Source organism: Mobula birostris, chromosome 2 (genome assembly GCF_030028105.1).
Source record: "Mobula birostris isolate sMobBir1 chromosome 2, sMobBir1.hap1, whole genome shotgun sequence".
Classification (NCBI taxonomy): Eukaryota; Metazoa; Chordata; class Chondrichthyes; order Myliobatiformes; family Myliobatidae; genus Mobula; species Mobula birostris.
This window is the reverse complement of record NC_092371.1, coordinates 67,998,920-68,014,197: the sequence shown is the minus strand read 5'-3', so window position 1 is coordinate 68,014,197 and position 15,278 is coordinate 67,998,920.

The following is a 15,278-nucleotide window of genomic DNA, read 5'->3' as shown; positions in this document are numbered from 1 at the left end:
CGAGGGAAATTGGGTTTCGTTACAGCCACACCAACCAAGAATAGAGCATAAGTATAGCAATACAAAAACCACAAACAATCAAACAACAAAATGAAAACTATGCCAGATGGAAAAAAGTCCAGGACCAGTCTATTGGTTCAGGGTGTCTGACCCTCCACGGGAGGAGTTGCAAGTTCGATGGCCACAGGCAGGAACAACCTCCCGTGCCGCCCAGTGTTGAATCTTGGTGGAATGTGGCCAAAGCCAACAGTTCAAAAGTTCAATATCCGGTCTACAAACACGTTCCTCGATTGTAATATGACCCAGATTGCACCATCTGTTGTTAACCAGACAGTAAGCACCCAACTCCTTTACGCTTAACGCTCTCAGTGCACTTCCGGTCAGCTGGAACGGTCTGGAAGCCATCCATGGAGAAGCTTTGATCGGGTATGTCCTTGTGCAGCCCCGTTCCAGTGAAACACATAGCACTGCACTCCCGAAATGTTCTCTGACGCCTGGCTAGCGCCGTGAACTCGTCCATTTTATTATCCACCGAACTCCTCTTCTCCATAAGTCTCTGCTCTTCATTGCATTTCCATCCTCCTACCTTGTTGAAAGAAGCTTCAATGCAGTGGACCACATACTCAAAAAAAAACAGAAACCACTTGGACATTGTTACATGTGGGGATTTATGGCTTTTGCTGTAACAACTTGAACCAGATATTTCAACTCTTGTTGAACACTGTCAAGCTCAAGGATCACATTGATATTGAAGCTGCTGTACGGTGCACAGATACTATGTAAGCTAGGATTATAGACATGTACAGGGTCTTTTATTTTGTATGTTAAATTTAAAATGGCTTCTTTGTTATGTTATACTTGGGAATGCTTCTTTGTTATGTTAAATGCTGAGAAAGGCTCTAGCTGGACATTTGTTTGGGTTAATACAGACAGCAGGGTGCTATTAGCCAATGGGTGTTCATGTATCGTTTTTTTTCGGATGATAATGCTGTCTCATATGAGTGGGAACGGGGTTTTTGGCGGGGAGTCGGAGGAGAGACGAGGAGGATGGTGGACGTGCGGAAAGGCTCTGGTCGATCACTCCAGGTGGTCCCGAGCCATGAGTCGACAGGATCCGGGTGGTCATCAGGAATTGATTGAGCTCCAGCAGTTGCGCACGAAGAACTTGGACTTTGATAAGTCTGGCACCTTTTTTTTCAATACTTCCTTTTCTGTATGGAACTTATATTAATTTCATAGACTTAGTAATATCTATAAAGTGTACTTGGTAAAATGTATTGGGTGTGCTGGCTGATGACTGATGTTTGGGATTGATTCGGGCGGCAGTCGTACAGCAACCGACCCAGTGGGAAGCGTTCAGGCCGGTGCTGGGCGGGATTTCCCCTAAACATATACGAGCCAATATAGTTGAGCATTACAGACAAATAAAAACAGATATAGACAGATATAGACAAATATAGACAGGTCAAAAGCTTTAAGTTCCTTGGGGTCAATATCACAAATGACCTGACTTGGTCCAACCAAGCAGAGTTCACTGCCAAGAAGGCCCACCAGCGCATTTACTTCCTGAGAAAACTAAAGAAATGTGGCCTGTCCCTTAAAACCCTCACTAATCTTTATAGATGCACCATAGAAAGCATTCTTCTAGGGTGCATCACAACCTGGTATGGAAGTTGACCTGTCCAAGACCGGAAGAAGCTGCAGAAGATCCTGAACACAGCCCAGCACATCACACAAACCAATCTTCCGTCCTTGGACCCACTTTACACCGCACGCTATCGGAGCAGTGCTGCCAGGATAATCAAGGACACGACCCACCCAGCCAACATACTTTTTATCCCTCTTCCCTCCGGGAGAAGGCTCAGGAGCCTGAAGACTCGTACGGCCAGATTTGGGAACAACTTCTTTCCAGCTGTGATAAGACTGCTGAACGGATTCTGACCCGGATCTGGGCCATACCCTCCAAATATCCGGACCTGCATCTCGGTTTTTTTTGTACTACCTTACTTTCTATTTTTCTATTTATGATTTATAATTTAAATTTTTAATATTTACTATTGTTTTGTAATCCAGGGAGCGAGAAGTGCAGAATCAAATATCGCTATGATGATTGTACGTTCTAGTATCAATTGTTTGGCGATGATAAAGTATAAAGCATAATAAAAATTTAAAGCAAAATCATTTTTCTCATGTTAGCATATGGTAGACATATTTTTACATTATGGGGGGCACTGGAAAGTGTAATATGCTTAAGAAGGGTGTTGGTAAGTATCAAAGTGTTTTAGGGGGCTATTGGGCTAAAAAAAAAAGTTGGGAAACACTGTAGTAGCTCCTTCATCCCAGGAATCTACCTAGTGATTATGTCTGTATTACATGTTTGTAAGGAAAGGAGAAGATGGCGGCGCGATGCAGCGCACAGCGGCCACTCCGGTGATGAATATCTGTTATCTGTCAAGTAGGGTGCCATGCACAATCCTGATTTGATGGAGATAGATGTGAGAGCATGGAGGAACATCTGGAGAGACTTCTGAAATGCCTGCTTCTCTGCCGCTGCTACTGTGTGATCCTGAATCTCCGGAGGGGAAGGCCCCGAGTCCTCGGCTTTGCTTGTTGCTCGGTGGCCGGGGTGGGGCCGAGGCGCTCAGCAAAGATGGTGCTCGGTGTTGGAGGGCTGGTTGGAGGCTCGAAGTTTTCAGACGGACTCAGAGTCGACTGTGGTCGGGTGCTTCCAGGGTGCTGCATCAGCAAGTTTGTGGCACTGGAGGTTCATGGCAGGGAAAGTTTCTCCCTTCTACCATCTGCATGAGATGATGGGCTGTCAGGACGTTGAGACTTTTTTTTACCGTGCCCATGGTCTACTCTTTATCAAATTACAGTATTGCTTTGCACTGTTGTAACTATATGTTATAATTATGTGGTTTTTGTCAGTTTTAGTCTTGGTCTGTCCTGTGTTTCTGTGATATCATACTGGAGGAACATTGTATCATTTCTTAATGCATGCATTTCTAAATGACAATAAACGAGGACTGAGTGTCCTCGTAATCTAATATTTTTATTTAGAAAAGGAAAACAAAAGTGCAGTAGCACAGTAATTAGCTTTTTCATTCTTCTTTACAAGATGGATAACTTCACATTTTCCAAATGATCATCCACCTATCAATTTCTTATCTACTCATTTAACCTACCTTTATCTCTTCACAACATACTAATCCACCTATCTTTCCTTCTTAAGAAAACTTTGGTAACGCAGACTCATTCCCTTCATCAAAATCATTAATTAGGTTACGAACAGTCGAAACCTCTGCCTGATTGCTGTGATAGTGCACTACTTATTGATCCAGAAATTACCCATTTATCTGAACTCTACTTTCTGTTGTAGGATATTGGCCTGAAATGTCAACTGTTTATTCATGTCCACAGATGATGCTTGACCTGCTGAGTTCCTCCAGCATTTTGCATGTGTTACTCTGGATTTGCAACATTTACAGATTCTCTTATGTCTTGCGCACTCTTATTTTGTGGCATCTTATTGAGCAACTTCTGGATATCAAACATATAAGATTTACCAGTTCTCCTTTATCCACCCTGTTTGTTACTTCCTCAGTGATCTCTACCAAACAAGTTTCCTTCCATAAAACTAAGTTAACTCTACTTGGAGACACAAGAGAATGCGGATACTGGAATCTGGATGATAGAAAAGGAGGAAGTAAATAAGGAAGTGCCACGGGACCTGCAGTTAGATGGAAAGTTGGAAAGGGAGGGGCAGTGGCCATTGCTGGTGATGGAAGAATCAGTTGGAATGTCCCAACAAGAAAAGTTCCTTCAGAAAGTTGGAAGTGAAAACTGTATTAGATCTACTTCCCACAGCTTCTGCTTTTACTTCTCTGTGATTTTGGGTAGAGAGTATTGCGCATGGCAACATCTTGACTGAAACTTGATATTCATTATTGACTTCTGACTTCTGAACAGAGGAGCATTTCTGACTTCCTCTGGGTCTGGTTTGTCACTTATCGAACAACTGAATCCCAATAAGTAATGTAATAACATTCATTTTCCATTTTCAAGAACATGCAATAAACACAACAACGCTCTAACTGAAGGTGAACATTAAGCAATCAGTGATTTCCATTAGAGCTACTTTTAATAGACATTAACCCGCCAAATGTGAAAAGCTTTTTAGGTTGCATCTCATAATGCAAAATTAAACCATCAGCGAGTGTGCAATTTCAGACAAGATTCATAGCACAGTTAATTTACAAAACTTCCTAAGGCACTTTACAGAGTGATAATTGACTGAGAGAATGACTAATTCATGAGATTGGAACTTGCCGAGCGGCTTGGCGTTTCGGTATCTTCAGGTGCAGCTGGAAGATATGTGCCTTTGCAGTGTTGCCCTGAGGACAGCTCAATTCCTCGCTGGTATCACCGACTGAAGTGGTGCAGGAGATTGAAACATCGAGACGGCAGGCAGATGGTGTATGCCGCTGTCGAAAGAAGACCTCTGCATGAGTGATCTCTCATGCTGGAAGTTTGAAATTCAGCTGAAATTGATGAAAATACTGAGCAAGTCAGGCAGCACCTATGGAAAGAAAAACAGATTTAATAATCTGCTGAAAGGTCCTGAACCTAATGCTGAACCCTGCTCAGGTCAGCCCTCGATCCCCTGCAGTTTCAATGCCATACTGCCTTCATTGCTGGGGGAAAAGCTCTGTTCAATGCAGGTTGGCACTTCCACTGTATCCAGGATAATGGATTGATTACCTGACTGACAATGTGTGGCTTCAGAGCTGTGTGTCAGAAATAGCTTTAAGCAGCACTAGGGCCCCACAGGGGACTGTATTGGCTCCCTTCCTGTTTACCCTGTATACCTTGGGCTTTAGATACAACACTGTCATGTCATCTGCGGAAATTCTGATGACTCAGCAACAGTTGGATGTATAAAGGGAGAATGGGAGGATGAATACAGGGCCCTGGTGGAGGACTTTGCTGAACGGTGCAAGCTGAATCATCTGCAGCTCAACATCAGTAAGGCAAATGGGGTGGTGATGGACTCTAGGAAGACTAAGCCTGCACTATTCTCTGTTACTATTGATGGTGAGGACATGGATGTGGTGATGATGTACAAGTATCTGGGGGTGCACCTGTATGACGGACTTGAGTGGACCAGCACAGAGGCTGTGTACAAGAAGGGTCAGAGTCGCCTCTACTTCCTGAGGAGACTGAGGTCCTTTGGAGTATACAGGCCTCTCCTTTACATGTTCTAGCAGTCTGTTGTCGCCAGTACAACCTTCTATGCAGTGGTGTGCTGGGACAATGGCATCAACACAGGTGATGCCAACAGGATCAATAAACTGATTAGAAAGGCTGGCTCTGAGGAGACAAACTGGACATACTGGAGGCTGTGGTAGAACAAACGACCCTACAGAAAATCCTGGCAATTCCGGACAATGTTTCTCACCCTCTGCATTGCCACCTTGGCTGAACAGAGGAGCACTTTAGTAATAGACTAAGACAACTGCACTGCTCCAAAGAGTGCCATGTGAGGTCATTCTTACCCTTGGCCATTAGACTCTATAATGAGTCAACCTATAGCCAGGGAAGTGATGATCCCCTCCTGTTAGACTGTTTGTGGTAACTCCAAATTAGTTTGAAGTTCGCGATTAGAACTATCCAAGAATTTTTGTTACCGGGGATAATGGTTTGTTACTGAGGATAAGTTTTGTTACCGAGTATAATGTTTTGTTACCGAGGATAGATTTTCTCAGGAGCTGCTTATTAAGTTTTGTAACTCAAAATATTGATCCAGTTCAAAAGAAGACACGGCAGTCCAGGAATGTAGGTCTAATTTCGAGCTTACTTAAGCGAGGCGCGTGCGTATCATGTGGTAGCATGATGACGTATGCAATCCACGTATTTACACATATAACTTGTGAAGAACAAGAATATTTAGTCAACATATATATATGTAGAGTCTCTCCGAAAATCCTTATAACAGCAAGGATGTAATGTTGAGGCTTCATAAAACACTGGTGAGGCCTCACTTGGAGTATTGTGAGCAGTTTTGGGCCCCTTATTTAAGAAAGGATGTGTTGACATTGAGAAGGGGTTCAAAAGAGGTTTATGAAAATGATTGTGTGTTGAAAGGTGTGTTATATGAGGAGCGTTTGATGGCTCTGGGCCTCTACTCACTGGAATTCAGAAGGATGAGGGGTGACCTCATTGAAACCTATTGAATGCTGAAAGGCCTCAATAGAGTGGATGTGGCAAGGATGTTTCCGATGGTGGGGGAGTCTAAGACCAGAGAGCACAGCATCAAAAGAGGTGCCTCCTTTTAGAACAGAGATAAGGATGAACTTCTTTAGCCAGAGAGTGGTGAATCTGTGGAATTTGTTGCCACAGATGGCTGTGGAGGCCAAGTCATTGGATACATTTAAGAAATAGGGTGATAGATTTTTGACTAGTCAGGGCATGAAGGGATATGGGAAGAAGGCAAGAGTTTGGGGCTGAGAGGTAAAATGGATCAGTCATGATGAAATGGCAGAGCAGACTCACTACAGAGAGGTAGTGAGAGCTACAGGGAGGTAGTCACACCTAGGCTGCTGGAAGCAGGTCGTTGGGTGACAGGCACAGGGGGGAAAGCGAAGGTGAGTAGACAGGTAGTGCAGAGCACCCCTGTAGCCATTCCCCTGAATAATAATTTTACCATCCTGGATACAGTTGGCAGGGACGACCGACCAGGGGTGAGCCACGGTGGCAGGGCCTCCAGCACTGAGTCTGACCCTGTGTTACAGAAGGGTAGGACGGTGAAGAGGAGAGCTGTCGTCATTGGGGACTCTATAGTCAGGGGAGCTGACAGGATACTTTGTGGACGTGAGAAGGACACCCGCATGGTTTGTTGCCTCCCGGGTGCCAGGGTCCAGGATGTCTCTGACCGGGTGCAACCAGAAGTCGTGATACATGTTGGCACCAATGACATAGGCAGGAAGAGGGATGAGGTCCTGAAGTGTGAGTTTCGGGAACTAGGCAGAAGGCTGAAGAACAGGACCTCAAGGGTGGTGTTCTCAGGATTGCTGCCAGTGCTACGTGATAGCGATGGTAAGAATTGGAGGAGATGGCAGTTGAATGCGTAGCTGAGGAGTTGGTGCAGGGGGCAGGGTTTTAGATTTTTGGATCATTGGGATCTCTTCTGGGGAAGGTGGGACCGGTACAAGTTGAATGGGTTGCACCTGAACTCGAGGGGGAGCAATATCCTTGCAGGTAGGTTTGCTTGCATGCTTCGGGAGGGTTTAAACTAATTTGCAAGGGAGATGGGACCCGGATTGAGCAGTGAAAGAAGTGCACAGAGTAAAGCCGGATCTAACATATAGAGAAGCTTTGAGGAAAGAGAAGCAAAATAAAGGGTGTAAAGACAGTAAGGTAGAAGGGCTGAAATGTGTGTACTTCAATGTAAGAAGCATCAGGAACAAAGGTGATGAACTGAGAGCTTGGATACATACATGGAATTATGATGTAGTGGCCATTACAGAGACTTGGCTGGCACCAGGGCAGGAATGGATTCTCAATATTCCTGGATTTCAGTGGTTTAAAAGGGATAGAGAGGGGGGAAAAGGGGAGGAGGGGTGGCATTACTGGTCAGGGATAGTATTACAGCTACAGAAAGGGTGGTAATGTAGCAGGATCCTCTTTTGAGTCAGTATGGGTGGAAGTCAGGAACAGGAAGGGAGCAGTTACTCTATTGGGAGTACTCTATAGGCCCCCTGGTAGCAGCAGAGATACAGAGGAGCAGATTGGGAGGCAGATTTTGGAAAGGTGCAAAAATAACAGGGTTGTTATCTTGGGTGACTTTAACTTCCCTAATATTGATTGGCACCTGATTAGTTCCAAGGGTTTAGACGGGGCAGAGTTTGTTAAGTGTGTCCAGGACGGATTCTTGTCACAGTATGTGGACAAGCTGACCAAGGGGAATTACCGGTTCGTTACCGGGTCAGGGCACAGATCTCTCAGTGGGTAAGCATCTGGGGGACAGTGACCACCACTCCCTCGCCTTTAGCATTATCATGGAAAAGGATAGAATCAGACAGGACAAGAAAATTTTTAATTGAGGAAGGGCAAGTTATGTGGCTATAAGGCTAGAACTTGTGGGTGTGAATTGGGATGATGCTTTTGCAGGGAAATGTACTATGGACATGTGGTGGATGTTTAGAGATCTCTTGCAGGATGTTAGGGATAAATTTGTCCCGGCGAGGAAGATAAAGAATGGTAGGGTGAAGGAACCATGGGTGACAGATGAGGTGGAAAATCTAGTTAGGTGGGAGAAGGCAGCATACGTGAGGTTTAGGAAGCAAGGATCAGATGGGTCTATTGAGGAACATAGGGTAGCAAGAAAGGAGCTTAAGAAGGGGCTGAGGAGAGCAAGAAGAGGGCATGAGAAAGCCTTGGGTAGTAGGGTAAAGGAAAGCCCCAATGCATTCTTCAATTATGTGAAGAACAAAAGGATGACAGGAGTGAAGATAGGACCGATTAGAGATAAAGGTGGGAAGATGTGCCTGGAGGCTGTGGAAGTGAGCGAGGCCCTCAATGAATACTTTTCTTCGGTATTCACCAATGAGAGGAAACTTGATGATGGTGAGGACAAGATGAATGAGTTTGATGTTCTGGAGCATGTTGATATTAAGGGAGAGGAGGTGTTGGAGTTATTAAAATACATTAGGATGGTTAAGTCCCCGGGGCCTGACGGAATATTCCCCAGGCTGCTCCACGAGGCGAGGGAAAAGATTGTTGAGCCTCTGGCTAGGATCTTTATGTCCTCGTTGTCCACGGGAATGGTACCGGAGGATTGGAGGGAGTCGAATGTTGTCCCCTTGTTCAAAAAAGATAGTAGGGATAGTCCAATTATAGACCAGTGAGCCTTATGTCTGTGGTGGGAAAACTGCTGGAAAAGGTTCTTAGAGATAGGTTCTATGGGCATTTAGAGAAACATGGTCTGATCAGGGACAGTCAGCAAGGCTTTGTAAAGGGCAGATCGTGTCTAACAAGCCTGATAGAGTTCTTTGAGGAGGTGACCAGGCATATAGATGAAGGTAGTGCAGTGGATGTGATCTACATGGATTTTAGTAAGGCATTTGACAAGGTTCCACACAGTAGGCTTATTCAGAAAGTCAGAAGGCATGGGATCCAGGGAAGTTTGGCCAGGTGGATTCAGAATTGGCTTGCCTGCAGAAAGCAAAAGGTCATGGTGGAGGGAGTACATTCGGGTTGGAGGGTTGTGACTAGTGGTGTCCCACAAGGATCTGTTCTGGGACCTCTACTTTTCGTGATTTTTATTAACGACCTGGATGTGGGGGTAGAAGGGTGGGTTGGCAAGTTTGCAAACGACACAAAGGTTGGTGGTGTTGTGGATACTGTAGAGGATTGTCAAAGATTGCAAAGAGACATTGATAGGATGCAGAAGTGTGCTGAGAAGCGGTAGATGGAGGTCAACCTGGAGAAGTGTGAGGTGGTACACTTTGGAAGGACAAACTCCAAGGCAGAGTACAAAGTAAATGGCAGGATACTTGGTAGTGTGGAGGAGCAGAGGGATCTGGGGGTACATGTCCACACATCCCTGAAAGTTGCCTCACAGGTAGATAGGGTAGTTAAGAAAGCTTATGGGGTGTTAGCCTTCATAAGTCGAGGGATAGGGTTTAAGAGTCATGAGGTAATGATGCAGCTCTATAAAACTCTGGTTAGGCCACACTTGGAGTACTGTGGCTAGTTCTGGTCACCTCACTATAGGAAGGATGTGGAAGCATTGGAGAGGGTACAGAGGAGATTTACCAGGACGCTGCCTGGTTTAGAGAGTATGGATTATGATCTGAGATTAAGGGAGCTAGGGCTTTACTCTTTGGAGAGAAGGAGGATGAGAGGAGACATGATAGAGGTATACAAGATATTAAGAGGAATAGATAGGGTGGACAGCCAGCGCCTCTTCCCCAGGGCACCAGTGCTTAATACAAGAGGACATGGCTTTAAGGTAAGAGGTGGGAAGTTCAAGGAGGAATATTAGAGGAAGGATTTTTACTCGGAGAGTGGTTGGTGCGTGGAATGCACTGCCTGAGTCAGTGGTGGAGGCAGTTACACTAGTGAAATTTAAGAGACTACTAGACAGGTATATGGAGGAATTTAAGGTGAGGGATTATATGGGAGGCAGGGTTTAAGGGTCGGCACAACATTGTGGGCTGAAGGGCCTGTAATGTGCTGGGCTATTCTATGTTCTATGACCAAATGACCTAATTCTGCTCCTTTATCGTATGGTTTTATGGTCTTTACCCTTCAGTTAATCTATTAATTTAATCATTATTCCATTCTCAAACAATAGAAAATCTGCAGATGTTGGAAATCCAAGCCACACCCACAAAACACTCCCTCATTTGCTTATCCAACCTTCCCTGAACACTAAGTATGTCATGATCTTTAACCTGAAGTTAAATTATTAATTAGACAATAAAAGTGCATTGTGTTTTGGATCACTGGTTCTGTAGAAGCCTGCCGTGTGCATTTGACTGTCAAGCTTCTATATTGTAGTAGATGTTGACTTAATAATTGTTATTGATTCTAAAGAACTTTGAGAGATTTGAGGCTGTAAATGGCGCTCTATAAGATGCATATATTTCTTTCTATTGTTTTTTGCTCAAGCCTTTCTGGTTCATTGCCTGAGACCACAGACCATATGGCAGGTGACCTGGGGTATGGTCTATTGTCATCTAAAGGCACACTCAGCCAGACTTCAGAAAGAGACTAGGAAACGTTTGTATTTCCTGCCTTCCTTTTTGATTCAAGAAAGATTCAGCCAGACTCCTAACATCTAACACCGGATTTTAAAAAGAAATGGCCTTAAGTGTGTGACATGAAACTCAACTGATGAATGCATTTGGGTCTTTTTTTATATGGATTGTATTGTCTGCAAAACTTTTTACATGACATAAGAATATAAGGGCATCTAGACTGTCGAGCTTGCTCTGACATTCAATAAGATCATGGTTGATCTGGCCATGGACTCATCTCCTACTACCTGCATTTTCCCCATAACCCTTAATTCCCCTACTATGCAAAAAAACTTCAGATGCATTATCTTTATTCGTGAGTTGAATTTTTTGACAACTACAATATCCTCATAAATCTGAAGTACTATATGCACATGCCAAAAACAACCTACCTTACAAAAGATTCACTGTTCACTGTCCCTGATGCAGAACTGTGATACCTGAAACTGTGCCATTCTTTTAGCTGAAGGAATGTCAACTTAATTATTTTAAATGAAATTACTTGAGATGCAGTATACAGTTTAAAATTTTTGACCGAGTTAAATTTGTGCAAAGCAACTTGCAATATTTTACCATGCTAAAGGTACTCTGTGAATGCAAGATAAAGGTCCAAATGGTGTTGTACTACCATTAAGAAAATAGTTTTCAGAGTCACAGTGAAAGAGGGAGAAATGAGATTGAATATGTTGGTCTCTAAAGAGGCAGCTTAAACTTACTGAGGCAAATGCTCTCTTTCACGGTCATTTGATCTTCACTTAATGAATAAGGACATCCAGACCAAATATCTGATTATATACATCATGCACTCTGTCAGATATATTCTGCAGATATAGAATATAGCAAATATTAATTTCAATAGCAACCAGTCTTCAGATCTGAATATGGATTGTAGATTGAATTTAAAATGCAACGCAGAACAGTGATCTTCCTGGAGCTGCACTTTGGGGTTAACTGCAGATCAGGAAACACCTAATTGACCTGAGATGACTGCTTATGCTTGAATGCAATAAACACCCCATTGATCTGAGATGTCTGCATATGCATGAATGCAGCCCAGAGACAGCAGCAATCAATACACAACTTGACTCAAAAGAAGCATTAAGAATGCATTGTAGCTATAGAAGTTGTCCTGTTACTTTTGTTCTTTGACATATAAAATAATGAAGTAATGTTGGGACAGGGAGCCTCTACTGAGAGTGTCTCCAATGATGCCTGCTTGTTGTGCTGAATAAAGACTTATATATTCACCAGCTTCAGTGTCTCTCTGGTGACTTTGTTCACAGTCATAACATTTGGGCTTTCAATGCTGCAAAACCTGTGGTATATTTCAAATATTTCTGAGCAGTTTACCAAGGGTTCTGACCACACTATATCCAACACTTCCATGATTAGGGTCGAAAATGCACTATATGCTAAACCACTATCTAAAGGAGATGATGACAAAGGAGGCATATTACAACAAATCACCAATGAACTACCAGCAATTTCTTGGTCATGCCCCTGTTTATAACATTTAATTCTATTATTTCTAACATAAGTATGCTTTAAAATTCAGCACTCTGGTTCCTCAATATACAGCAGGAGTGTCAAACTCATTTTAGGTCACGGGCCGGATTGGGCAAAATGCGACTTCCTGCGGGCCGGATCAGTTGTGCACGCATGAACGCACGTGTGCGTGCTCCCACAGCTTTTGTTGCCTTCGTTTTCTCAACCTGCTCTCGTGTCTCAGTCTCTGCTATAACTACAAAGTGTTTCACTTTACGAATTTCGTCTCTTATGAAGAAGATTGCCGAGCAAACATTATTTTTATGATTAGTATTAACTTACAGTCGTAGGCTACAAGAAAGTTGTGATGAGAGAGAGAAAAAATGATGCTATTTTGGCTAAGATTGTTTTGGGAGCTACACCCTTTCCATTAATGAACCATTTTAAATCGAACATTAGCAGACACAAATCTAGACCTAACTAAACAAATGGCTATTGTACACAACTGCACCTAATTTTTATTAGCCTGCTTCCAGCAATCAAACTCAGACAATGAACACAGTTAGCCTCTAATTTTTATTGAAGTGATCACATTTACAATAGTCAGAAAATGAATGAATCACAATATTATGACACTCAATATTTCATAATGCATTTTGCTTACATGTGGCAGTACATCGAACAGTGCCACTCATTTTTCACTTGCTGCTTCCAGACACCTGACCTCACTTGGATTTAACCAGCCGGTCAACATCAGGGACCAATTTATGGGCAGTTGTGATTTTCATAATGTCATTTAGATGTCTGTGTGTCAGCTGCCAGCGCAGTTTGGATTTGTTAATGTTCATTATGGAGCACGCCTGCTCACAGAGATATGTTGTCCCGAACATGCAAAGGATCTTTGAGGCAAAGTCTGTCATCTTGGGCTACATCGGTCCCAGGTATTGATAGAGTGAGTCCAGACCAACAGTCTCAAGTTTATATTTCAAAGCCGAGTTGCACTGAATTTCAATTAGTTCCATTTGGAGTTCCTCCGGCACATCTGATGCTGCGTTGATGGCAAACAGCGAGCAAAATAGTGAGAATTCCTTCTCCAGCTGAGTGAAGACTTGGAAACGATTCTGAAACTCACTTTTCAGCTGTGATATTTTGTCCTTGTACCTGTCCATGTTGTCATTATTCCCATGAGCGGTACTCACAGACTGCAAAGAGGGGAGATGAGCTGGGTTGCTCCGGGGTAGCTGCATCTCCCACAGGCCTAATTTAATGTGAAAGGCACGAATGCTGTCGTAGTATTCCGTAACAAGTTTGTTGCGGCCTTGCATGTTAACATTAAACACATTTAAGTGCACTGTTATATCCACCAAAAATGCAAGATCATGAAGCCAGTCTGGGTCATCCAACTCTGCCACTGGCTTCCCTTTCTCGTTCATGAATAGTCCAATTTCCTCACGTAATTGAAAAAACGTTTGAGCATAACCCCTCTGCTCAACCAGCGGACTTCAGTGTGGTAGGGTAGGCCGTGTCCAATATTACCTTTGGACAAAAGAGTGTCAAATTGCCGATGGTTGAGTCCCTCGGCTCTAATAAAATTAACCGTTTTGATTACTACATCCATGACATTGTCCATTTTCAGGCTCCTGCTACATAACGCTTCTTGGTGTATAATACAATGAAAATTCCAGAATTCCTGCTCTGGATTCTCTGTCAGAACTTTCTCTCTGAGTTTCGCAACAACTCCTGCCTTTTTCCCGACCATGGACGGTGCGCCATCTGTTGCCACGCTGACAGCGTGACTCCAGTCAACCCCCAGTCTGTCCAAGGCCTCAATGAGGCTGGAGAAAACGTGGTTTGCCGTTGTGGTGTTTGTCATGGGCACCATCTCCACAATCTCCTTGGTGACGGTCAAAGATGCATCAACACCACGAATAAATATACCCAATTGAGCTACATCAGTCACGAAGGTGCTCTCATCAATTGCAATAGAGAAGGCAATAAATGACTTCACTTTGTCTTTTAGTTGACTGTTCAAATCTCCAGCAAGATCCCCGATTCTCTCTGCCACAGTATTTCTTGACAAGCTGATATTACCAAAAGCCTGTCTCTTCTCAGGGCACACCAGCTCAGCCGCCGTCAGCATGTATGCTTTGATGAATTCCACCTCTGAGTATGGCTTCGACGCAGCAGCTATTTTGTTGGCAATAATATAGCTGACCTTGACAGCTCCATCATGAGTCTCTCGACTTTTGGTAAACACTGATTACTGTTTTTTCAGAGCTGCTTCAAGCTCCTTTACCTTTTGCGTTCTGCGTCGTCCTGCGTACTTGTCATATTTTTCTCTGTGTGATGTCTCATAGTGTTGTTTGATATTGTACTCATTTGCCACAGCCACTTGTTGTGAGCATATCAAACACACAGGTTTGCCGTTGACCTCACAGAAGCAAAAACGATCTTTCCAATTATCGTTGAATATCCGACCTTCAATGTCAACTTTTTTTTTCTTGGAAAGCATTTTGAACCACAGCAGCAAACAGTCTCAGCCTTGCTATAGGTGATACTTACCGGGGTACTCTGTGTGTTTATACTGTGTCTGACGACGTAAGTGGGGCCTTGGTGGTCTTCAGTGCAGGGTGGTAGGTGCTTATGCACAGCGGGTGGTTAACTGCTGCCTATTGTTTTCTAAGTACATGCAAGCTGCCGGCACAGCAGGTAGGACAGACAGCGGTGGGAGAGAGAGCGAGTGCTGTACAGATACATAATAAATGGTCGTGAATATACTTTTTCTCCCCCCAAATCATCCCGCGGGCCGGATTGGACCCCTTTGTGAGCCAGATGCAGCCCGCGGGCCGGTAGTTTGACACCCGTGATATACAGTACATCAAAAAGACGATGACTGAGTTCTGGATAGTGGTGGCAGAGTGGCCCAGCTGTAGAGCTGCTACCTCCCAATGATACTCAGGTTCAATCCTGAGCTCTGTCCCTGTCTGTGTG